Source organism: Leptodactylus fuscus, chromosome 3, assembly GCF_031893055.1.
Source record: "Leptodactylus fuscus isolate aLepFus1 chromosome 3, aLepFus1.hap2, whole genome shotgun sequence".
Taxonomy (NCBI): domain Eukaryota; kingdom Metazoa; phylum Chordata; class Amphibia; order Anura; family Leptodactylidae; genus Leptodactylus; species Leptodactylus fuscus.
The window spans coordinates 111,794,173-111,820,348 of NC_134267.1; the positions used below are offsets into that span (position 1 = coordinate 111,794,173).

Consider the following 26,176-nt stretch of genomic DNA (forward strand, 5'->3'; position numbering starts at 1 on the left):
CCACCATCACTTGAAAATTTCATCTATAGATGATAGGACTAACTTATATGACCCTATATAGAACTAAAGTAATGCAATCACATTGATCCTGAATATGCTGTTAATGCAATTTTATTTGTGCTAGTAATACTGCTATATATAAAGATATGTTTTCTTCCATTGAAGGATAACCATTCTTAACATATAGTAGTGTGTAGGTGCACTGTTTAGGTAGGTCTGTGAAAATGCTTCAAAGTAAAAATACTTTAACAAATAGTGTCAATGATTTATTTTTGTCAATTAACAACATTAAGTTACTTAAAGCAAATCTATATTTGGAGTGACCACCCTTTGCCTTAAGAACAGCATCAATTCTTTCAAGTGCATTCACACAAAAGTTTCATTCTTTCAAATATCTTGGAGAACTTGCAATCTGTCCCATTACCAGTAAGGGCCAGAAAATATTTTTCCCTTTAAAACCTTAAGAACACAGTCCAAAAGTGCATTAAGGACCATACCTCGTTTTTCAAAACTGACGTGTCACTTTAAAGGACTTTGAGACACTTTAACTTGCACAAGTGATTTTGAGATTTTTTTGTGACACATTGTACTTCATGCTAATGGTAAACAGGAATCAATATTTTTGTATTGATGTATTAAAAAAAATTATGGAAATTTGAAAAAAATTATTCAAAAATATTTTTTTTTTCAAAATGTGAAATTCTTTGCTTTTTGTACAGATACCACCCAAATGCATGAATAAATATTATCTACCATATCTCTGCTTTATATTGGCATCATCTTTTAGTTGTTCTTTAATTTATTTTGGACATTAACAGGCTTAGAAGTGTAACAGCGATTTTCCAGATTTACAAGAAAATTCCCCAAACTAATTTTTTAAGGACCTCTTCAGTTCTGAAAGGAATTATAAAGGCCTATATAATAGAAACCCCCATAAATCACCACATTTTCAAAACTGCACCCCTAAAACAATTCAAAACAGCATTTGGGAGGTTTGATAACCCTTTAAACATTTCATAAGAATAAAAATAATATAGAGGTGAAATTTAGACATTTAATTTTTTTCACTAATAAATTCATTTAGACCTAAAATTAACACATTCTCAAAGAGTTAAAAGAGAAAATGCATCTCACAGTTTGTTTTACAATTTCTCCTAAGCACAGAAATACCCAACATGTGGGTGTAAACTGATATTTTGGGCACAGAGCAGCGCATGCCCCATATGCGGCTAAAACCTGCTGTATGTGTACATGGTGGGGCTTAGAATGGAAAGAGCGCTATTCAGCATTTGGAGAGCAGATTTTGTTTGAAAATTGGTTTTATTGCATACAACATACAGATAATGTAACAAAGTGACAAATAAAGATATTGTACAATTTTGTCTAATAACCAGAGAAGGGGGTAGCAATACTTTTGGAGGGAAGGGAGAATCAAAGGTGGGGAGGGGAATAGGTATAGCAACTTGGAGGGATAGAGGGACAAAAAGGGGGGGTGAAGGAGGGGGAGAGAGGAGAGGGAAATAAGGGACAGAGCAATTCTAAGGGTGAGCATAGACCAAGTTAATTCTGGATAAGAGGTGATGTGGCGATGTGTAGTATGATGAGAGGATACACGGGAGAGTGAGAGGGAGGAAAGAAGGGGGGGGGGGTTCGAATAATATCAAAAGATCCCGTTTGGCTACCAACCAAGTGGACTACATTTTAAGGTAGGCTGATCTAGACAAAGTGGTCCAATGGGCAAGTTCTTCCATCCTGCAGATATCCAAGACTTTGTTGACCCACTGAGTAAAAGAGGGAGGGGATGTATTTTTCCAGTATAGGGGGATTAACTGTTTTGCTGCGGTTAAAAGGAAGGTGGCCAGGTCTTCTCTGCAGGGTCGAAAGTTATCATGGAAGAGCCAGAGTAGGATGTGTTCTGGTTTATGGGGGATCGTCAACTAAACCCTATCTGTCGTGGCAAGAATTTTGTTCCAAAAAGGTTTAATCAGGGGGCAGTCCCACCAGATATGGAGAAGATCTCCAATTCCGCCTAGTCAGGGCCAAACAAGTATCGGGCACTGAGGGGAAGAAGCTATGGAGTCAAAAAGGAGTCTTATACAGCGTGAGTAGCTTATAGGAGTTCTCACGGGTACGGACGCAACATGAGAAGCCATGAGTGTTGGATAAGATTCTATCTTTGTCGCATGGAGAGAGAGAGACTCACAGATCCTTTTCCCATCATGACAAAAACCTGGGCAAAGAGGGGCCACACGGTGGCTCAGCGGTTAGCACTGCAGCCTTGCAGCGCTGGAGTCCTGGTGTTCAAATCCCGCCAAGGGCAGAAAACCATCTGCAAAGGAGTTTGTATGTTCTCCCCGTGTTTGCATGGATTTCCATCCCATATTCCAAAAAAAAGACATACTGATAGGGAAAAATGTACATTGTGAGCTCTATGTGGGGCTCACAATCTACATTTAAAAAAAAAAAAAAAAAGAAAACCATCTGCAAAGAGTTTGTATGTTCTCCCCGTGTTTGCATGGATTTCCATCCCATATTCCAAAGACATACTGATAGGGAAAAATGTACATTGTGAGCTCTATGTGGGGCTCACAATCTACATAAAAAAATAAAAAAAAAAACCTGGGCAAAGGGTCCTCTAACAGGGATAAGAGAAATTGATACAATTGGGAGCAGGTTCTACTCAGTCTTGGGTATTTCAGTGTGAAGGACTCGAGCCAAGATGTCAAAGAGTAGGAAATTTATCAGGACTAGAGATGAGTGAGTAGTACTCGATCGAGTAGGTATTCGATCGAATACTTCGGTATTCGAAATAATCGTACTCGATCGAGTACCACTCGCTGTTCGAATGTAAAAGTTCGATGCAGAACCAGCATTGATTGGCTGAATGCTATACAGTCGGCCAATCAATGCTGGTTCTTCTCCTACCTTTAGAAGTCTACTCCGTGCAGCTTCCCCGCGGCGTCATCCAGCTCTTCATTCACTCTGCCAGGCATTGGGCCTGGGCAGAGCCGACTGCGCATGTCCACTTGTAGTGCGGGCATGCGCAGTCGGCTCTGCCCAGGCCCAATGCCTGGCAGAGTGAATGAAGAGCCTGAAGATGCCGTGGGGACGCTGCACGGAGAAAACTTCTCGGAGGATCCAGCCCAACCCTCACTCATGGACTTGGTAAGTATAATTTGATCGAACGTTGCCTACCCCTGAAATGAGCATTTTCCCCCCATAGACTATAATAGGGTTCAATATTCGATTCGAGTAGTCGAATATTGAGGGGCTACTCCAAACGAATCTCGAACATTTTACTGTTCGTTCATCTCTAATCAGGACCAAACATGTCTTTTGTAGTAACCATGAAGAAGTTGGGGACGTATCCTTCATAAAGAAGGAAGACAGAATGTGGCGTTGCAGCCTACTCCAGAATGTAAATTGGGCTGGGCGTTTGGGATCAACCAAATATGGAGAGCAGATTTTGCTGGAATAGTTTTCAGGTGCCATGTCTCATTTGCAGAGCCCCTAAACTACCAGTACAATAGAAACCCCAAAAAGTGACCCAATTTTGGAAATTACACTCTTCATAGAATTTATCTAGGAGTATAGTGAGAATTTTGACCTACCTCACAGCTGTTTCACAGATTTTATTAACATTGGGATGTAAAAATGAAAAATTCCTTTTTTTCCAATAAACCGTCCATTTAGTGCCATATTTAAATTTTTTTAAAGTGGTTAAAGAAGAATAAAAATACACCAAAGCTTGTTAGACAATTTCTCAGAAAAGAGCCCAGGAGTCCGCTGCTTTTTAGCTTTTGGGGTACAGATTTAAAGGGACTTTCTGAAAGTCATGTTGTTTTTGCAGAGCCCTGGAGGTGCCAGTAAACTGGAATTCCCCAAGAAGTGACCCCATTTTGTACAGGCAATTTTAGGATCTCTACAAATGTGAAATAGTGTCCAAAAACCAACAATCTAAATATGCACTCCAAAAGCACATAGCTCTCCTTCACATCTGTGCCTTACTGTGAGCCCAAACGGCAGTTTAAGCCAACATGTATGACACTGGTGTATACAAGATAATGTACTTAATGTCATATGTAGGTATAAACTGCTTTTTGGGGCACAACTGGGCACAGAAGGGTAAGAGCGCTATTTTGTTTTTTGGAGCACAGTTTGGTTTTAGGAAGTCCTGTCACTTTTGCAGAGCCCCTAAATTGCCAGTAAAGTGGAATCTGCAGACTTGTGACCACATTTTGGAAACTATACTACTGAAGGGATTTATCAAGTGGCGTATTTTTAACCCTTGAGTCTTGCATTTATTTTGTTTTCAGAAATTAATGCGCAGCTGATAATGAAAAGTTAAAAATAAAATTTTTCCAGAGGTACTCCATTTCAGTGCTCGATATGTTGTACCCAACTTGTGTCAGCAGAGATACACACTCCAAATACTGTTAAGCAGGTATCCCAAGCACAACAGTTTTTGGAGCATTCATCTCTGATTCAAGTCGGGCACTGCATATTATGCACTGAAATTGCCATTTTCACTTTTCACAATCAGCTGTGTATCCATTTATGGATAATAAATTCTAGAAACACTTGATGGTTAAAATGCTCACTGTACTCCTGGATAAATGACTTCAGGGGTGTAGTTTTCAAAATGGGGTCACATATCAAGGGATTCTACTTTACTTTTCAGCTCTGCAAAAGTGTTATGGTGTCCAAAAACCAAAGCATCCAAATCTGTGCTGCAAAAAACAAATAATACTCCTTCCCTTCTGTGCCTAGGTGTGCTCAAACAGCAGTTTATACCTACATTTGACATTAAGTATGCTATCCTGGGTACACCAGTGTCATACATGTGGAATAAACTGTAGTTTGCACACACATCAGGGTGCAGAAGGGAAGGAACGCTATGTGGCTTTTGGAGCACAGATTCAGATGTTTGGGATCTGGATGCCATGTCATTTTTGTAGCACCTGGAAGGTACCAGTAAAGTGGAGTCCCTAAAGGAGTGACCCCATTTTGAAAAGTACACCCTTCAAAGAATTTATCAGGGGATGTAGAGAGCATTAATATCCTAGACGTGAATGCACATCGGATGGTGAAGAGTGAATATGTAAGCTGCGCGGAGTACATTGTGAACACCAAATGTACTACTATTTCTCCAGTACATCCTATTATTGGAAAGGGGGAGGGAGGGGATCACTTTGGTGGTCACTTCTGGTATATTTTCCCTCATAAGCTCTAAATCTGGGGTATCCCCTTATATCTGCTCGCACAGCTTATACACTCTTCCTGCTGTAGCCAGTTGTGTTGTAATGATTTAGCGATTTTGGGGGGTTTTGTTTTCACATTGTACAAGCTGTATTTCCTTATTTTTCTGGTGATGTGGCCTTATAAGGGCTTGTTGTTTGCGGGATGAGGTGCATTTTGTAATGACAACATTTTTGGGTGCACACAACTTATTGAATACATTTTATTAACTCTTTCTTGCTGGATTTAAAGGGGCTCTATCATTGGCAAAAGTCATTTTTATCTAATCACATCCTTGCATACCTTTTAGGCTATTTCACACCTACTTTTTGTATGTAAATTGCCTCAGTAGATTTTGAATAAGTCTGTTTTTATCCATATACTAATTAGTTTCCAGCATGCACAGGAAGTTGTCAGCCAACTCTCCTCTCTTTGCTGTGTGATGTGTATAAGAACAGGAAGGAGGAGTCAGCAGCAGCAGCCTGTGCTGTATACACAGAAGACAGTGCACGAAGAGACTTCCGAGATACACAGAGAAGCTAATTTTCATAGGAATAAAAACGGATTTATTTAAAATCTACTGAAGCAATTTACATACAAAAGGTATGTGTGGAATAGCCTTTCTAAAGGCTATGCAAGGATGTGATTAGTTAAAAATGACTTTTTTCCAATGATAGAGCCCCTTTAAAAAAAAATCTAAATCAAAATCTGGCATGGCGATTTATCTTTTAAACTTTCCGCCATGCAGCGTACGGTAAAAGTAAAACATGTTCCCTTTATTTTTCAGGTCAGTACAATTACAGTGATACCTCATTTATATTGTTTTTTTATGCGTTAGTAATTCTGCAGAACAAAAACACATTTGAGAACATAAATCAATAATTTTTGCATCGCCATCTTCTGAGAGACGTAACAATTAGAGATGAGCGAACACTGTTCGGATCAGCCGATCCAAACAGCACGCTCCCATAGAAATCAATGGAAGCACCTGTGATGCTGACTTTGCCGGCTGCCGTCCGGCGTCACAGGTGCTTCCATTCATTTCTATGGGAGCGTGCTGTTCGGATCGGCTGATCCGAACAGTGTTCGCTCATCTCTAGTAACATTTTTATTTTTCGGTTGCCAGAGTTGGTTCAGGGCTTAATTTTTTTGCGGGACAACCTTTTCTTTTTATTGGTACTCTTTTGGGGTACATATAACATTTTTATCACATTTATGGCATATTTTGTAAGGTAAGATGACAAAAGAATCATTAATATTATTTCAGTTTTATTTTACAGGTTGTTACAGATGTGAGAATACCAACTATGCATTGTTTTTATTAATTTTTAGGGGGTTTTATACTATTAATTTTCTATAGAAAAAAAAGGGAATTTGGGGGGCTTTATATCTTTATTAATTTTTTAATACACTTTTTTTCTTCACTTTTTAAAAACTTTTTCATATGTACCTTTAGGACACCTGAACCATTTATGCTTTGATTGCTGATTCAGTATTATAGACTGCAAGACACAGCATGCTTGTGTCTTTCAGTCTATACTGAAAGTCATCCTATATATAGGCTGACTTCCTGAGGTCCTAGCAGGATCAACCAGTTAACAAGGGTCTTGTAGCAGCTTGGTGTCACTGGCCAGAGCCTGTGCTGCAGATTATACATACCGGCATCCCCCGATATCGCTGCGGTGGGTGCTGCGGGAGGGGGGTTTGGGGGGCGGCAACATGGCGGAACCTCTTAGATGCCGCAGTCATCTAAGGAGTTAAAACCTTGGAGCTGAGGTTATGGAAAAGGGTGTTAGCTGTTGGTAATAGTACGTCTAAGGTTGTTTGAACACACCCTCTCATTCAAAGAGTTTTCTGTATTTTCATGAATATGAAAATTGTAGATTCACACTGAAGGCATCAAAACTATGAATTAACACATGTGGAATTATATACATAAAAAAAAAAAGTGAAACAACTAAAAATTAGAGATGAGCGAACACTAAAATGTTCGAGGTTCGAAATTCGATTCGAACAGCCGCTCAATGTTCGTGTGTTCGAACGGGTTTCGAACCCCATTATAGTCTATGGGGAACAGATACTCGTTAAGGGGGAAACCCAAATCCGTGTCTGGAGGGTCACCAAGTCCACTATGACACCCCAGGAAATGATGCCAACACCTCTGGAATGACACTGGGACAGCAGGGGAAGCATGTCTGGGGGCATCTAACACACCAAAGACCCTCTATTACCCCAACATCACAGCCTAACAACTACACACTTTACACACTCAATACCACCTCTCTGACAGTAGGAAAAAGTGTATTTGGCACTTGCAGTGAGGAGAGCTTGTCACCAGCAGTGAATTTGGCCCTTGTAGTAAGTTGAGGTTGGCACCAACATTTGTTTTGAAAATCAGGGTGGATTGAGCCTCTAACCAGCAGAGTTTGGGCAAATTCATGGTGGAGGGAGCCTCTAAACAGCCCAGTTTGGGCAAATTCATGGTGGAGGGAGCCTCTAAAAACCCCAGTTTGGACCAATTCATGGTGGAGGGAGCCTCTAACCAGCCCAGTTTGGGCAAATTCATGGTGGAGGGAGCCTCTAACCAGCCCAGTTTGGGCAAATTCATGGTGGAGGGAGCCTCTAACCAGCCCAGTTTGGACCAATTAATGGTGGAGGGAGCCTCTAACCAGCCCAGTTTGGACCAATTAATGGTGGAGGGAGCCTCTAACCACCCCAGTTTGGACCAATTCATGGTGGAGGGAGCCTCTAAACAGCCAAGTTTGGACCAATTCATGGTGGAGGGAGCCTCTAAAAACCCCAGTTTGGACCAATTCATGGTGGAGGGAGCCTCTAACCAGCCCAGTTTGGGCAAATTCATGGTGGAGGGAGCCTCTAAACAGCCCAGTTTGGACCAATTCATGGTGGAGGGAGCCTCTAACCAGCCCAGTTTGGACCAATTAATGGTGGAGGGAGCCTCTAACCAGCCCAGTTTGGACCAATTAATCGTGGAGGGAGCCTCTAACCAGCCCAGTTTGGACCAATTAATGGTGGAGGGAGCCTCTAACCAGCCCAGTTTGGACCAATTAATGGTGGAGGGAGCCTCTAACCACCCCAGTTTGGACCAATTCATGGTGGAGGGAGCCTCTAAACAGCCAAGTTTGGACCAATTCATGGTGGAGGGAGCCTCTAAAAACCCCAGTTTGGACCAATTCATGGTGGAGGGAGCCTCTAACCAGCCCAGTTTGGGCAAATTCATGGTGGAGGGAGCCTCTAACCAGCCCAGTTTGGACCAATTAATGGTGGAGGGAGCCGCTAAACAGCCCAGTTTGGGCAAATTCATGGTGGAGGGAGCCTCTAAACAGCCCAGTTTGGACCAATTCATGGTGGAGGGAGCCTCTAAAAAACCCAGTTTGGACCAATTCATGGTGGAGGGAGCCTCTAAACAGCCCAGTTTGGGCAAATTCATGGTGGAGGGAGCCTCTAAACAGCCCAGTTTGGGCAAATTCATGGTGGAGGGAGCCTCTAACCAGCCCAGTTTGGACCAATTAATGGTGGAGGGAGCCTCTAAACAGCCAAGTTTTGGGAAATTCATGGTGGAGGGAGCCTCTAACCAGCCCAGTTTGGACCAATTCATGGTGGAGGGAGCCTCTAAACAGCCCAGTTTGGGCAAATTCATGGTGGAGGGAGCCTCTAAAAAACCCAGTTTGGACCAATTCATGGTGGAGGGAGCCTCTAACCAGCCCAGTTTGGACCAATTAATGGTGGAGGGAGCCTCTAAACAGCCAAGTTTGGACCAATTCATGGTGGAGGGAGCCTCTAAAACCCCCAGTTTGGACCAATTCATGGTGGAGGGAGCCTCTAACCAGCCCAGTTTGGGCAAATTCATGGTGGAGGGAGCCTCTAAACAGCCCAGTTTGGGCAAATTCATGGTGGAGGGAGCCTCTAACCAGCCCAGTTTGGACCAATTAATGGTGGAGGGAGCCTCTAACCAGCCCAGTTTGGACCAATTAATGGTGGAGGGAGCCGCTAAACAGCCCAGTTTGGGCAAATTCATGGTGGAGGGAGCCTCTAAACAGCCCAGTTTGGACCAATTCATGGTGGAGGGAGCCTCTAAAAAACCCAGTTTGGACCAATTCATGGTGAAGGGAGCCTCTAAACAGCCCAGTTTGGGCAAATTCATGGTGGAGGGAGCCTCTAAACAGCCCAGTTTGGGCAAATTCATGGTGGAGGGAGCCTCTAACCAGCCCAGTTTGGACCAATTAATGGTGGAGGGAGCCTCTAAACAGCCAAGTTTTGGGAAATTCATGGTGGAGGGAGCCTCTAACCAGCCCAGTTTGGACCAATTCATGGTGGAGGGAGCCTCTAAAAAACCCAGTTTGGACCAATTCATGGTGGAGGGAGCCTCTAACCAGCCCAGTTTGGACCAATTAATGGTGGAGGGAGCCTCTAAACAGCCAAGTTTGGACCAATTCATGGTGGAGGGAGCCTCTAAAAACCCCAGTTTGGACCAATTCATGGTGGAGGGAGCCTCTAACCAGCCCAGTTTGGACCAATTAATGGTGGAGGGAGCCTCTAACCAGCCCAGTTTGGACCAATTAATGGTGGAGGGAGCCTCTAACCACCCCAGTTTGGACCAATTCATGGTGGAGGGAGCCTCTAAACAGCCAAGTTTGGACCAATTCATGGTGGAGGGAGCCTCTAAAAACCCCAGTTTGGACCAATTCATGGTGGAGGGAGCCTCTAAACAGCCCAGTTTGGGCAAATTCATGGTGGAGGGAGCCTCTAACCAGCAGAGTTGTGGGAAAGCAGGTTGGAGGGAGCCTCTAACCAGCAGAGTTGGTGGAAATCAGGGTGGAGGGAGCCTCTAACCAGCAGAGTTGGGGGAAATCATGTTGGAGGGAGCCTAGTATTAGCAGAATTGTGCAACGCTTATGGTGGATGAGTATGAGGATGCGGAGGAATTGGAGAGGTTGAGTACAGACATGGAGTTTCATGTTGGGGTGCTTTACACAGGTGGGCACAAAAATGAAGGCTCTATCCAGTGGTGGTTCATTTTTATCAAAGTGAGCCGGTCGGCACTCTCAGCTGACAGACGGGTGCGCTTGTCAGTGATGATGCCACCGGCTGCACTGAACACCCTCTCAGATAGGACGCTGGCGGCAGGACAGGACAGCACCTCCAAGGCATATAGGGCAAGTTCAAGCCACAGGTCCAACTTCGACACCCAATACGTGTAGGGCGCAGAGGGGTCGGAGAGGACAGGGCTGTGGTCGGAAAGGTATTCCCGCAACATGCGCCTATACTTCTCACGCCTGGTGACACTAGGACCCTCCGTGGCGGCACTTTGGCGAGGGGGTGCCATCAAGGTGTCCCAGACCTTAGACAGTGTGCCCCTCGTTTGTGTGGACCGGTGAGAACTTGGTTGCCTACTGGAGGAACTGCCCTCCCTGCCGCCAACGTCACATGCTGGAAACATCTCCATCATATTCTGCACCAATTGCCTGTGGCAAGCATTGATGCGATTGGCCCTCCCCTCTACCGGAATAAAAGATGAGATGTTGTTTTTATACCGGGGGTCAAGGATAGCAAAGATCCAGTACTGGTTGTCCTCCATGATTTTGACAATACGCTTGTCGGTTGTAAAGCACCCCAACATGAACTCAGCCATGTCTGCCACAGTGTTAGTTGGCATGACTCCTCTGGCCCCACCGGAAAGTTCAATCTCCATTTCCTCCTCATCCTCCATGTCTACCCATCCGCGCTGCAACAATGGGACGATTCGAAGTTGCCCGGAAGCCTCCTGTATCACCATCACATCATCGGACAACTCTTCTTCCTCCTCCTCCTCCTCCTCCTCCTCCATTAAACGCAGTGAAGCGGACAGATGTGTGGACCTACTCTCCAGCTGTGACGGATCGGATGCTATCCCTAACTCCTCTGTGTGATCTGAGTTATCCCTGATGTCAATCAGGGATTCTCTCAGAACACACAAGAGCGGGATTGTAAGGCTCACCATCGCATCCTCAGAGCTCACCCTCCTTGTGGACTCCTCAAAGACCCGTAGGATGTCACAAAGGTCTCTCATCCATGGCCACTCATGGATGTGAAACTGAGGCAGCTGACTTTGTGGCACCCTAGGGTTTTGTAGCTGGTATTCCATCAAAGGTCTCTGCTGCTCAACCACTCTATTCAACATCTGAAACGTTGAGTTCCAGCGTGTGGGGACGTCGCACAAAAGCCGGTGTTGTGGCACATGCAGGCGTTGCTGGAGAGATTTTAAGCTAGCAGCGGCTACTGTCGACTTGCGAAAGTGGGCGCACATGCGCCGCACTTTCACCAGTAGCTCTGGAACATTGGGGTAGCTCTTTAGGAAACGTTGCACCACTAGGTTGAAGACGTGGGCCATGCATGGAACATGTTGGAGTCCGGCAAGCTCCAGAGCTGCTACCAGGTTCCGGCCGTTATCACAAACGACCATGCCTGGGCCCAGGTGCAGCGGCTCAAACCATATTGCCGTCTCATCGAGGAGGGCATCCCTCACCTCGGAGGCAGTGTGCTGTCTGTCCCCCAAGCTGATCAGCTTCAGCACAGCCTGCTGACGTCTACCAACGCCAGTGCTGCAACGTTTCCAACTCGTAGCTGGGGTCAATCTAACAGCGGAGGAGGAGGCGGTGGCGGAGGAGGAGGCGGTGGCGGAGGAGGAGGCGGTAGAGGAGGAGGAGGAGGGGGGTGTTCTTCTCGTGTCCCTGCCAGGAATGTTAGGCGGGGAGACGAGGTACACCGGGCCAGTTTGGGAAGCAGTCCCAGCCTCAACTACATTCACCCAGTGTGCCGTCAGTGAAATGTAGCGTCCCTGTCCGCATGCACTTGTCCACGCGTCGGTGGTCAAGTGGACCTTTGTGCAAAGCGCGGAACTAAGGGCCCGCCTGATGTTGAGTGACACGTGCTGGTGCAAGGCGGGGACGGCACACCCGGAGAAGTAGTGACGGCTAGGGACGGCATAGCGAGGTGCCGCAGTTGCCATCAGGTCCAGGAAGGAGGGAGTTTCAACAAGCCGGAACGCCAACATCTCCTGGGCCAGCAGTTTAGCGATGTTGGCGTTCAAGGCTTGCGCGTGTGGGTGGTTAGCAGTGTATTTCTGCCGCCGCTCCAATGTCTGAGAGATGGTGGGTTGTTGTAAAGAAACGCCTGATGGTGCCTTTGATGGTGCAGGAGAAGGAGATAAGACAGGACCAGGGGAGGATGAGGTAGAAGTCAACAAAGTGGCGGAGGCAGATGAAGTGGTGTCCTGGCTCGTCCTCTGGAGTGCATCGCCAGCACAGTCAGCAGTGGCAGTGGCAGAGGCAGAGGCAGTGGCAGTGGCAGTGGCGTGAACGGCAGGCGGCCTTTGTCCTGCCGTTGCTGCCTGCCACTGATTCCAGTGCTTGGATTCCAAATGACGGCGCATTGAAGTGGTGGACAGGTTGCTCTTCTCAGAGCCCCTAATCAATTTCGAGAGGCAAATTGTGCAGACAACACTATATCTGTCCTCGGCGCATTCCTTGAAAAAACTCCACACCTTCGAGAAACGTGCCCTCGAGGTGGGAGTTTTTCGGGGCTGGGTACGAACTGGAACATCTTGGGAGATTCCGGGTGTGGCCTGGCTTCGCCTAAGCTGCTGACCTCTGCCTCTGCCTCTAGCTACCCTTTTTGGTGCTGCACCTGCCTCAACATCCACACTACTTTCCCCGCTTGACATCCCCCCTGTCCAGGTCGGGTCAGTGTCCTCATCATCCACCACTTCCTCTTCCAACTCCTGTCTCATCTCCTCCTCCCGCACAATGCGCCGGTCAACTGGATGCCCTGACGGCAACTGCGTCACATCATCGTCGATGAGGGTGGGTTGCTGGTCATCCACCACCAAATCGAACGGAGATGGAGGAGACTCTAGTGTTTGAGCATCTGGACACAGATGCTCCTCTGTTAGGTTCGTGGAATCGTGACGTGGAGAGGCAGGTTGAGGGACAATGAAAGGAGCGGAGAACAGCTCTGGGGAGCAGGGACAGTTTGGGTTATTGTTCTGTAAAGCTTCGGAATTTTGGGAGGAAGGAAGACAAGACTGTTGGGTAATAGGAGGAGAGGAGGCAGAGTCTGACTGGCTGCTGGACAATGTGCTGTAAGCGTTCTCTGACAGCCATTGCAAGACCTGTTCCTGGTTCTCGGGCCTACTAAGGTTTGTACCCTGCAGTTTAGTTAATGTGGCAAGCAACCCTGGCACTGTGGAGTGGCGCAATGCTTGCTGCCCCACAGGAGTAGGCACGGGACGCCCTGTGGCTTCACTGCTACCTTGCTCCCCAGAACCATTCCCCCGACCTCGCCCACGGCCTCGTCCACGTCCCTTTCCGGGAGCCTTGCGCATTTTGAATTCCTAGTTAGAAATTGGCACTGTATACCAGTAGTAAAAATTGTGGGTGCACGTAACCCCAATATATTCTTTGAATTCCCAGTCAGACACTGGCACTATATGGCAGTAGCAAGAAATGAGGGTATTTGTATTCCCAATATATTCTTTGAATTCCCAGTCAGACACTGGCACTATATGGCAGTAGCAAGAAATGAGGGTATTTGTATTCCCAATATATTCTTTGAATTCCCAGTCAGACAATGGCACTGTATACCAGTAGTAAAAATTGTGGGTGCACGTAACCACAATATATTCTTTGAATTACCAGTCAGAAACTGGCACTATATGGCAGTAGCAAGAAATGAGGGTATTTATAACCCCAATATATTCTTTGAATTCCCAGTCAGACAATGGCACTGTATACCAGTAGTAAAAATTGTGGGTGCACGTAACCCCAATATATTCTTTGAATTACCAGTCAGAAACTGGCACTATATGGCAGTAGCAAGAAATGAGGGTATTTGTATTCCCAATATATTCTTTGAATTCCCAGTCAGACACTGGCACTATATGGCAGTAGCAAGAAATGAGGGTATTTGTATTCCCAATATATTCTTTGAATTCCCAGTCAGACAATGGCACTGTATACCAGTAGTAAAAATTGTGGGTGCACGTAACCCCAATATATTCTTTGAATTACCAGTCAGAAACTGGCACTATATGGCAGTAGCAAGAAATGAGGGTATTTGTATTCCCAATATATTCTTTGAATTCCCAGTCAGACACTGGCACTATATGGCAGTAGCAAGAAATGAGGGTATTTGTATTCCCAATATATTCTTTGAATTCCCAGTCAGACAATGGCACTGTATACCAGTAGTAAAAATTGTGGGTGCACGTAACCCCAATATATTCTTTGAATTCCCAGTCAGACACTGGCACTATATGGCAGTAGCAAGAAATGAGGGTATTTGTATTCCCAATATATTCTTTGAATTCCCAGTCAGACAATGGCACTGTATACCAGTAGTAAAAATTGTGGGTGCACGTAACCCCAATATATTCTTTGAATTCCCAGTCAGACACTGGCACTATATGGCAGTAGCAAGAAATGAGGGTATTTGTATTCCCAATATATTCTTTGAATTCCCAGTCAGACAATGGCACTGTATACCAGTAGTAAAAATTGTGGGTGCACGTAACCCCAATATATTCTTTGAATTCCCAGTCAGACACTGGCACTATATGGCAGTAGCAAGAAATGAGGGTATTTGTATTCCCAATATATTCTTTGAATTCCCAGTCAGACAATGGCACTGTATACCAGTAGTAAAAATTGTGGGTGCACGTAACCCCAATATATTCTTTGAATTCCCAGTCAGACACTGGCACTATATGGTAGTAGCAAGAAATGAGGGTATTTGTATTCCCAATATATTCTTTGAATTCCCAGTCAGACAATGGCACTGTATACCAGTAGTAAAAATTGTGGGTGCACGTAACCACAATATATTCTTTGAATTACCAGTCAGAAACTGGCACTATATGGCAGTAGCAAGAAATGAGGGTATTTATAACCCCAATATATTCTTTGAATTCCCAGTCAGACAATGGCACTGTATACCAGTAGTAAAAATTGTGGGTGCACGTAACCCCAATATATTCTTTGAATTACCAGTCAGAAACTGGCACTATATGGCAGTAGCAAGAAATGAGGGTATTTATAACCCCAATATATTCTTTGAATTCCCAGTCAGACAATGGCACTGTATACCAGTAGTAAAAATTGTGGGTGCACGTAACCCCAATATATTCTTTGAATTACCAGTCAGAAACTGGCACTATATGGCAGTAGCAAGAAATGAGGGTATTTGTATTCCCAATATATTCTTTGAATTCCCAGTCAGACACTGGCACTATATGGCAGTAGCAAGAAATGAGGGTATTTGTATTCCCAATATATTCTTTGAATTCCCAGTCAGACAATGGCACTGTATACCAGTAGTAAAAATTGTGGGTGCACGTAACCCCAATATATTCTTTGAATTCCCAGTCAGACACTGGCACTATATGGCAGTAGCAAGAAATGAGGGTATTTGTATTCCCAATATATTCTTTGAATTCCCAGTCAGACAATGGCACTGTATACCAGTAGTAAAAATTGTGGGTGCACGTAACCCCAATATATTCTTTGAATTCCCAGTCAGACACTGGCACTATATGGCAGTAGCAAGAAATGAGGGTATTTATAACCCCAATATATTCTTTGAATTCCCAGTCAGACAATGGCACTGTATACCAGTAGTAAAAATTGTGGGTGCACGTAACCCCAATATATTCTTTGAATTACCAGTCAGAAACTGGCACTATATGGCAGTAGCAAGAAATGAGGGTATTTATAACCCCAATATATTCTTTGAATTCCCAGTCAGACAATGGCACTGTATACCAGTAGTAAAAATTGTGGGTGCACGTAACCCCAATATATTCTTTGAATTCCCAGTCAGACACTGGCACTATATGGCAGTAGCAAGAAATGAGGGTATTTGTATTCCCAATATATTCTTTGAATTCCCAGTCAGACAATGGCACTGTATACCAGTAGTAAAAATTGTGGGTGCACGTAACCCCAATATATTCTTTGAATTCCCAGTCAGACACTGGCACTATATGGCAGTAGCAAGAAATGAGGGTATTTGTATTCCCAATATATTCTTTGAATTCCCAGTCAGACAATGGCACTGTATACCAGTAGTAAAAATTGTGGGTGCACGTAACCCCAATATATTCTTTGAATTCCCAGTCAGACACTGGCACTATATGGCAGTAGCAAGAAATGAGGGTATTTGTATTCCCAATATATTCTTTGAATTCCCAGTCAGACAATGGCACTGTATACCAGTAGTAAAAATTGTGGGTGCACGTAACCCCAATATATTCTTTGAATTCCCAGTCAGACACTGGCACTATATGGCAGTAGCAAGAAATGAGGGTATTTGTATTCCCAATATATTCTTTGAATTCCCAGTCAGACAATGGCACTGTATACCAGTAGTAAAAATTGTGGGTGCACGTAACCCCAATATATTCTTTGAATTCCCAGTCAGACACTGGCACTATATGGCAGTAGCAAGAAATGAGGGTATTTGTATTCCCAATATATTCTTTGAATTCCCAGTCAGACAATGGCACTGTATACCAGTAGTAAAAATTGTGGGTGTATATAGCCCCAATTCTATTGCTAGGGGACTTGCAGGGTATTTCTGGGGTGAAGGTGGGGGGGCACACCGTTGGAACGGGTATCGGGGTATATATCGGGTATACGGGAATACACTGACAGTGTATTCCATTCAGGATCCTGGGAAAGCTGGGTTGCGGCGATTGAGCCCGTCAGTGCCACGTTACACTGACAAGCTTCTCCCTGGAATTTAGCTCTTATAAGAGCTGTTGGTTGTCTTCTCCTTCCTATCCTAGCCTGTCCCTGCCTACCCAGAATCTAAGCCCTAGCTAGCTGGACGGAAACCTCCGTCCTCGGTGAATTGCAAGCTCAGAATGACGCGAACCTGGGCGGCGCTGTTCTTTTAAATTAGAGGTCACATGTTTTCGGCAGCCAATGGGTTTTGCCTACTTTTCTCAACGTCACCGGTGTCGTAGTTCCTGTCCCACCTACCCTGCGCTGTTATTGGAGCAAAAAAGGCGCCAGGGAAGGTGGGAGGGGAATCGAGTAATGGCGCACTTTACCACGCGGTGTTCGATTCGATTCGAACATGCCGAACAGCCTAATATCCGATCGAACATGAGTTCGATAGAACACTGTTCGCTCATCTCTACTAAAAATATGTCATGTATTCTAGGTTCTTCAAAGTAGCCACCTTTTGCTTTGATTACTGCTTTGCACACTCTTGGCATTCTCTAGATGAGCTTCAAGAGGTAGTCACCGACAATGGTTTTCACTTCACAGGTGTGCCCTGTCAGGTTTAATAAGTGGGATTTCTTGCCTTATAAATTGGGTTGGAACCATCAGTTGTGTAGTGCAGAAGTCAGGTGGATACACAGCTGATAGTTCTACTGAATAGACTGTTAGAATTTGTATTATGCCAAGAAAAAAGCAGCTAAGAAAAACGAGTGGCTATCATTACTTTAAGAAATGAAGTCCGAAAAATTGGGAAAACTTTGAAAGTGTCCCCAAGTTCAGTTGCAAAAACCATCAAGTGCTACAAAGAAACTGGCTCACATGAGGACTGCCCTAGGAAAGGAAGACCAAGAGTCACCTCTGCTGCGGAGGATAAGTTCACCAGCCTCAGAAATTGCAGGTTAACAGCCGCTCAGATTAGAGACCATGTCAGCGCCACAAAGAGTTCTAGCAGCAGACATATCTCTACAACAACTGTTAAGAGAAGACTTTCTGCATCAGGCCTTCATGGTAAAATAGCTTCAAGAAAACCACTGCTAAGGACAGGCAACAAGCAGAAGAGACTTTTTTGGACTAAAGAACACAAGAAATGGACATTAGACCAGTGGAAATCTGTGCTTTGGATGATTCCAAATTTGAGATCTTTGGTTCCAACCACCGTGTCTTTGTACAATGCAGAAAAGGTGAACGGATGAACTCGTCATGCCTGGTTCCCACCGTGAAGCATGGAGGAGGAGGTGTGATAGTGTGGGGGTGCTTTGCTGGTGACACTGTTGGGGATTTATTCAAAATTGAAGGCATACTGAACCAGCATGGCTACCACAGCATCTTGCAGTGGCATGCTATTCCATCTGGTTTGCGTTTAGTTGGACCATCATTTATTTTTCAACAGGACAATGACCCCAAACACACCTCCAGGCTGTGTAAGGGCTATTTGACCAAGAAGCAGAGTGATGGGGTACTACGCTAGATGACCTGGCCTCCATGATCACCAGAACTAAACCCAATCGAGATGGTTTGGGGTGAGCTGGACCGCAGAGTGAAGGCTAAAGGGCCAACAAGTGCTAAGCATCTCTGGGAACTCCTTCAAGACTGTTGGAAGATCATTTCCGGTGACTACCTCTTGAAGCTCATCAAGGGAATGCCAAGAGTGTGCAAAGCAGTAATCAAAGCAAAAGGTGGCTACTTTGAAGAACCTAGAATATAAGGCATATTTTCAGTTGTTTCACACTTTTTTGTTAAGTATATAATTTCACGTGTTAATTCATAGTTTTGATGGCTTCAGTGTGAATCTACAATTTTCATAGTCATGAAAACACAGAAATCTCTTTGAATGAGAAGGTGTGTCCAAACTTTTGGTCTGTACTGTATATATATATATATATTTTATGGCAAACTGGCATTGACATTAACAAAGTGTTGGAAGTGTTGTAGTGGAATCACTAGACCTAGACATTAGACATTAGTTGTATTACTATGTATGAAATACTAAATTCATTTTTCAGATTTTTTTGTTGGCTAGATAAGCAAATACATAAATACTCAAGTTTTTCCCTACTAACGTATAATACAAATTAATATAACTGAAAAGGTTTGTTTCAAGTTTTAATGTTATTCAATAGATACAGAATAGGGTATAACATGCTCATCATTGAGAATCCGATAATTGAGACCCTTTCTATGAAAATAGGTCCCAATTCCCTATCCTAATGGAGAGGTAGGCCAAGCATGTGCACTAATGCTTCATTCATTCTCTATGGTACTGCCAGAAGATAACTGAACACTGGAAGACCCATAGGTAGTGTATGAGGCAGCCGTGAACATTTTTGGCTTGGCATTCATTCTGATCATAGAACATGACTCTTGTTTTTGTGATTGGTAGGGAAGTCAGAGCCACATATGTCATCCTATGGATAGTAGTAACATTAAAACTAGGCTCACCACCATTGGTAAAAAAAAATAATCTGCTTTTTTTTTCACACAAACACTGCCCCTGCAGTCCAGGGCTGTCTCTAGTAATTGTAACTTAACTACATTCAAGCTAATTGAGCTGTATTAAAAAAAAAAAGACAGAAGGACAGAATTCCAATTTTCAAAACTGATAAAGAATGAGTTAAAGTTATGTATTAGAAATGTCAAAAAGCTTATGGCAAATTCTTTAAAACTACAAGAAGCCACAATTGCTTAATATATGTTAACCCCTTCCCACCAGAGGAATTATTCAGTTTTTGATTTTTGTTTTAGACTCCCTGCCTTCCATTCCATATATATATACATATATATATATATATATATATATATATATATATATATATATATATATATATATATATATATATATATATATTTCTGTTCACATAGCCATATAGGTAGGACTTAATATTTACAGGATAATTTTTTGCTTTATGGTGGCACCATTTATTATTCTGTAAAATGTACTGAAAAAGCTGGAAATAAATTCTGAATGGAATTGGAGAAAAAGTGCATTTGGGCAACTTTCTTATGGGCTTTGTTTTTATGGCGTCCACTCTCCCGCCAAAATTGCATGTCACCTGTATTCTATGTTTTGGTACAATTCCAGGGAAATCAAATTTATATAGTTTTATTTACATTTTAACCCCTTAATAAAAATCTAAAACTTTGCAAAAATGTTTTTTCCTAAAAGTATATTTTCACAACAGTAACTTTTTTATATTTCTATGTGAAGGGATGCATAGGGAATTTTTTTGTGAGGCCAGGTGTATTTTTCATTATACCGTTTTGTTCAAATTTTTATCAGTGGAGAAAACACACAAAAGGTGATTTGGCACTTTTGATTTTTTTTTTTCCCCCACTACAGCATTCACCATATGGCCATTTTTAGACAGAGGGATATCTAATGTGTATATGTTTCACAGTATTTTTTTTTTTAACTTTTATATGTGTTCTAGGAAAAGGGGGGTGATTTGAACTTTTTTTTAAAATTTTTTATTATGCATTCAATAGACTCTGTCATGCAAATGGGAAGCCAGCCCCGGATCTTACTCTGGGGGTCGGTGATCTCTGGCAAAATGGCAGTGCCTGCAAAATGGCACCTTGATCAGGTTCGGCCGAGGTATCAGTGGCCTTAAACACCGTGAACAGTACAAGTACTGACCACAGGTGTTAGCACTGGATCTCTGCTGTATAAACCATCAAAATATAGGTCATATTCTATTTTTGTCCATTTTCAACGGTTGCTCCATACATTGACATGTATGGGGAATCTGTGAAATCGGGTACCAGAGGGCCATAAAAATGGATGTTTTTCACAGCTGTTCAGTCATCTAACTATGCAATTGCAAATAAATAGCTGAGGAAAATTCATGTCACCATAGTACAGGAGATCCAGGAAAACTAGACTAGAAATACGGAGCAAATACATGCAACCAAGCAGATAAAACACACACACACACACACAAACACAAATTATGAGCACAGTCAGTAAAGCTACTTGCTGTCAGTGAATAATATCGCATCTGTAATCACACAAGTAGCCAGAAGTAGACACAAGTACACAGAAGACTTTTCTTACATTGTAGATATTTGCACATTCCTCAGACTTTAGCACTCAGCAACAACTTGCAGATGTCTGTACAGTCCATGAGCAGAATCAACCCATCCCTCGTCCATTCACTGTGTGAAGAGAGAAATGACCGCCATCTACACATGGAAACAGACTTTGGTACAGCAGCTTTGCCGAATTTTCTGATACAATTCATACGAAATTAATTTGCGGCGAATTGCATTAAAAAACAGCTATTTCCTGGCTGCAGAGAGCCTGTATAGTGCTTTAGAACACTGTGCCTTGCAAGTGTTTTTAGTAATGTCCTACTAGGGGACCCAAACAGCGATGTGCTGATCGCTATTTCAACACTATAGATTGCATAACACGTTTCTTGCAGTGTATAGAGGAATTCAGCCTATGCAAACAGCTAACACCCTGCTCCATAACTCCCGGTCAGAGGACAGCCATGCTACTTGTCTGCACAGGGTGCCAATATGCATCTTCTGAAGCCCAGACTTTGACGAGTGCCCCCAGGCTGCTAGTAGCCCTTGAGTATCTTGTTTATCCTGCCCAGAAGTGAGAAAGTCAGCCTAGGCTGACCTCTGGGCGGTCACAAAGGGGTTAAAGGGCTGTAACATCACAGGGCTGGCTTCTGAATAGCTGCACACATGGCATTGTGGGTGATCCTGCATTCCCAGAGTTCCTTGCCCCATGTTCTAATGTACAGAAGCCATTTTATGAAAAAACGTGATTAATTACCACAAAGTCTAAGGAAACATGCATTTGATGCAAATAGAATATTTCTTGATATTCAGATCGAAGTCCACTATTTGAGCTTTGATTCACTCATCTCTAATTGTAATGTAGCAATTGAGGTTGATCTATTTTTTGCAAAGTTTTGGATTTTCTTGAGTAGTAAGGGGTTAAAATGTAAAAAAAAAAAAAATATATATATATATAAAGTTGACATAATTGGAATTATACTGATCCACAGAGTACAGGAAACATCATTTTTGCTGTAAAGTGAATGCTGTAAAAGCAAACACCTTAAGAAAGTTGCACAAAAGTGTTTTCCTCAAATTACACCCAATTTAATTTTTTTCCAGCTTCTCAGCATATCATATGGAACATTAAATTGCACCATTACAAAGTACAACATGTCCCACAAACAATAAGCCTTCATATGGCTTTGTGAATAGAAAAGTAACAAAGTTATAGGGTTTGGAAAGCAGGGACTCAAAAATGAAAAATAAAAAATGCCTGCGAAGGGAAGGGGTTAATATTTAAGCTTTTAATTTATTTTAATTAACCGGTTAAGGACCAGGCCCAAAAGTATGTTAAAGACCAGGCCTCTTTTTTCAAAACTGACATGTGTCACTTTAAATGGCAATAACTTTGAGACGCTTTAACTTACACAAATGATTTTGAGATTGTTTTTTTCGTAACACATTATACTTCATGTTAGTGGTAAACACTAATCAATATTTTTGCATTTATTTATAAAAAAAACTAGGAAATTTGATGGAAATTTGAAAAAAATTGCAATTTTCAAAATGTGAAATTCTCTGCTTTTCAGGCAGATAGTCATACCACCCAAATACATGATAAATGATAAATATTATCTCCCATATCTCTGCTTTATATTGGCATCATCTTTTGATTGTCTTTTAATTTATTTTGGATGTCACAAGGCTTAGAAGTGTAACAGCAATTTTCCAGATTTACAAGAAAATCCTCCAAACCAATTTTTTAGGGACCACTTCAGTTCTGAAAGTAATTATAAAGGCCTATATAATAGAAACCCCCATAAATTACCCCATTTTCAAAACTGCACCCCTAAAATTATTCAAAACAGCATTTGGGATGTTTGTTAACCCTTTAAGCATTTCATAAGAATAAAAATAATATGGCAGTGAAATTTAGACATTTCATTTTTTTTCACTAATACATTCATTTAGACCTAAAATTAACACATTCACAAAGGGTTAAAGGAGAAAATGCATCTGACAGTTTATTGTGCAATTTCTCCCGTGCACAGAAATACCCCACATGTGGGTATAAACTGATTTTTGGGCACACGGCAGTGCATGGAAGGGAAGGAGCGACACTGGGTGTTTGAACAGCAGATTTTGCTGGAATAATTTTCAGCGCCGTGCCTTATTTGCAGAGACCCTAGAGTACCAAAACAATGGAAACCCCCCAAAAGTGACCCCATTTTAGAATCCACACCCCTCACAGAATTCATCAAGGGGTATAGTCAGCATTTAGACCCTACAGTTGTTTCACAGATTTTACTAACATTGGGATGTGTAAATGAAAAATTACTAAAATGTCACTTTATCTCCAAAGTTTTCATTTTCACAAGGGGTTAAAGGAGTAAAAGCCCCCCACAGTTTGTTAAACAATTTCTCCTGAACACGGCAATACCCCATATGTGGCCATAATCTGCTGTATGGGAACATGGCGGGGCTCAGAATGGAAGGAGTGCTATTTTGCTTTTGGATGGCAGATTTTGCTGGAATTATTTTTAGGTGCCATGTCGCATTAGCAGAGCCTCTAGAGTACCAATACAGTGGAAACCTCCTAAAAGTGACCCCATTTGGGAAACTACACCCCCCACAGAACATATCAAAGGGTAGAGTGAGCATTTTGACCCTACAGCTGTTTCACAGATTTTATTAACATTGGGCCATGAAAATGAAAAATTACTTTTTTTCCAACAAACTGTCAATTTAGCCCCAAATTTTTAATTTTCACAAGAGGATAAAGGAGAAAAAGTTCCCTAAAGTTTGTTACACAATTTCTCCTGAACACAGAAATGCCCCATATGGGGTCATAATCTGCTGTATGGGAACATGGCGGGGCTCAGAATGGAAAGAGGGCTATTTGGCTTTTGAAGGGCAGATTTTGCTGGAATATTTTTCAGGTCCCATGTCGCATTTGCAGAGCCCCTAAAGTACCAATACAGTGGAAACCCCCTATAAGTGACCCCATTTTGGAAACTACACCCCTCATAGAATTTATCTAGGGGTAGAGTGAGTATTTTGGCCTCACAGGTGTTTCACAGATTTTATTAACATTGGGACGTGAAAATGAAAAATTACTTTTTTTCCCCAATAAATCGTCCATTTAGCGCCATAGTTTTAATTTTGCAAATAGTTTAAGAATTAAAAGCCCCCCACAGTTTGTTACACAATTTCTTCTGAACACGGCAATACCCCATATGTGGCCAAAATCTGCTGTATGGGTACATGGTGGGGCTCAGAATGGAAAGAGCGCTATTTGGATTTTGGAGGGCAGATGTTGCTGGAATAGTTTTCAGGGGCCATGTCGCATTTGCAGAGCCCCTAAAGTATCAATACAATAGAAACCCCTCAAAAGTGACCCCATTTTAGAAACTACACCTGTCAAGGAATGTATCAAGGGGTATTATCCTTTTGAGCCTAAAATGCTTCCCAAAAATTAATGTACAAAATGAAAATTGAAATTTTAAAAAATATGCCATTTCGGTGCCCAATACGTTGCACCCACTTTGTGTTGTCAGAGACCTGCACACCTAAAACTATTAAGTGGGCCATCCTGGGGGTCAAAAAATTATATATGTGGGTGTAAACTGCTGCTTGGGCACACAGCAGGGCTCAGAAGGGAAGGACCACTGTGCGTTTTAACTTTTGGGGTACAGATTTAGAGGGACCGTCTGGGCACCATGTTGTTTTTGCAGAGCCCTGGAGGTGCCAGTAAACTGGAATTCATCAAGAAGTGACCCCATTTTGTAGGGGCAATTTTAGGGTCTCTGCAAATGTGACATGGTGTCCAAAAACGAAGAATCTAAATCTGCACTCCAAAAGCACATATTGCTCCTTCACATCTGCACCCTGCTGGGTACCCAAATAGCAGTGTATGCCCACATGTATGACACTGGTGTACCCCAGATAACGTACTTAATAACATATGTGTGTAGAAATGGCTGTTTGGGCACAGCCGGGGACAGAAGGGAAGGAGCGCTATTTTGGTTTTTGGAGCACAGTTTGGTTTTTGGACATCAACTAGTAGAAGTAAACATCCAGCACGCATCTCCTTAGTTTGAATAAAACTTAGCTTTTATTTATCCATATTCAAAAATTGGAAAACATTCAATTTTAGATATAAAAAACGCTCAGTGTGGCCAGCATGGAGGGAAAGCGGGCAGCGTCCGGCTGACGCGTTTCGGAGCCTCTAGGTCAGCTCCTTACTCATAGACATCATGCCACTTTTGCAAAGCCCCTGAATTGCCAATAAAGTGGAATCCGCAGACATGTCACCCTATTTTGGACACTACCCCACTGATGGGATTTATCAAGTGGTGTAGTGAGAATTTTTAACCCTTGAGTGTTGCATTTATTTAGTTTCCAGAAATGAAATCGCAACTGATAGAGAAGTTAAAAATGAAAATTTTACAGATTTGCCATTTCAGTGTGCAACATATTGTGCCCAACTTATGTCAGCAGAGACACTCCAAAAACTGGTAGGGGGGTATCCCGGGCACAACAGCTTTTAGAGCGTTCATCTCTGATACAAGGCGGGCACAACATATTACGCACTGAAAGAACGTATTCCTGGAAAAATGGTCATTTTCACCTCTCACAATCAGCTTCGTATTCATTTATGAATAATAAGTTATAGCAACACTTGGGGGTTAAAAATGCTCTCTGTACCCCTGGATAAATCCTTCAGGGGTGTAGTTTCCAAAATAACGTCTCATATCAGGGGATTCCACTTTACTGGCGTTTCAGCTCTGCAAAAGTGTCATGGCATCCAAAAACCAAACCGTCTGTGCTCCAAAAACCAAATGACCCTTCTTCCCTTCTGTGTCCGGCTGTGCCCTAATATCAGTTTATACCCACATATGACATTACGTCCGTTATCCTGGGTACACCAGTGTCATATATGTGTCATACATGTGGCATAAACTGCAGTTTGGACGCACAGCAGGGTGCAGAAGGGAAGGAGCGCTATGCGGCTTTTGGAGTACAGATTCAGATGTTTGGTATCTGGACGCCATGTCATGTTTGTAGAGCCTGTAAGGTACCAGAAAAGTGGATTCCATGGGGTACCAGGAGTGACCCCATTTTGAAAACTGCACCCCTCAAAGAAT

At 42.9% G+C, this 26,176-nt stretch overlaps 1 protein-coding gene across 1 annotated transcript in view; it reads right to left on the bottom strand.

Moving 5' to 3' along the window:
• The window catches only part of GRIK2 (glutamate ionotropic receptor kainate type subunit 2), a 627,159-nt gene that overhangs the window by 89,772 nt on the left and 511,211 nt on the right, over positions 1 to 26,176 (bottom strand). The gene's annotated exons all lie outside the window — the stretch shown is intronic.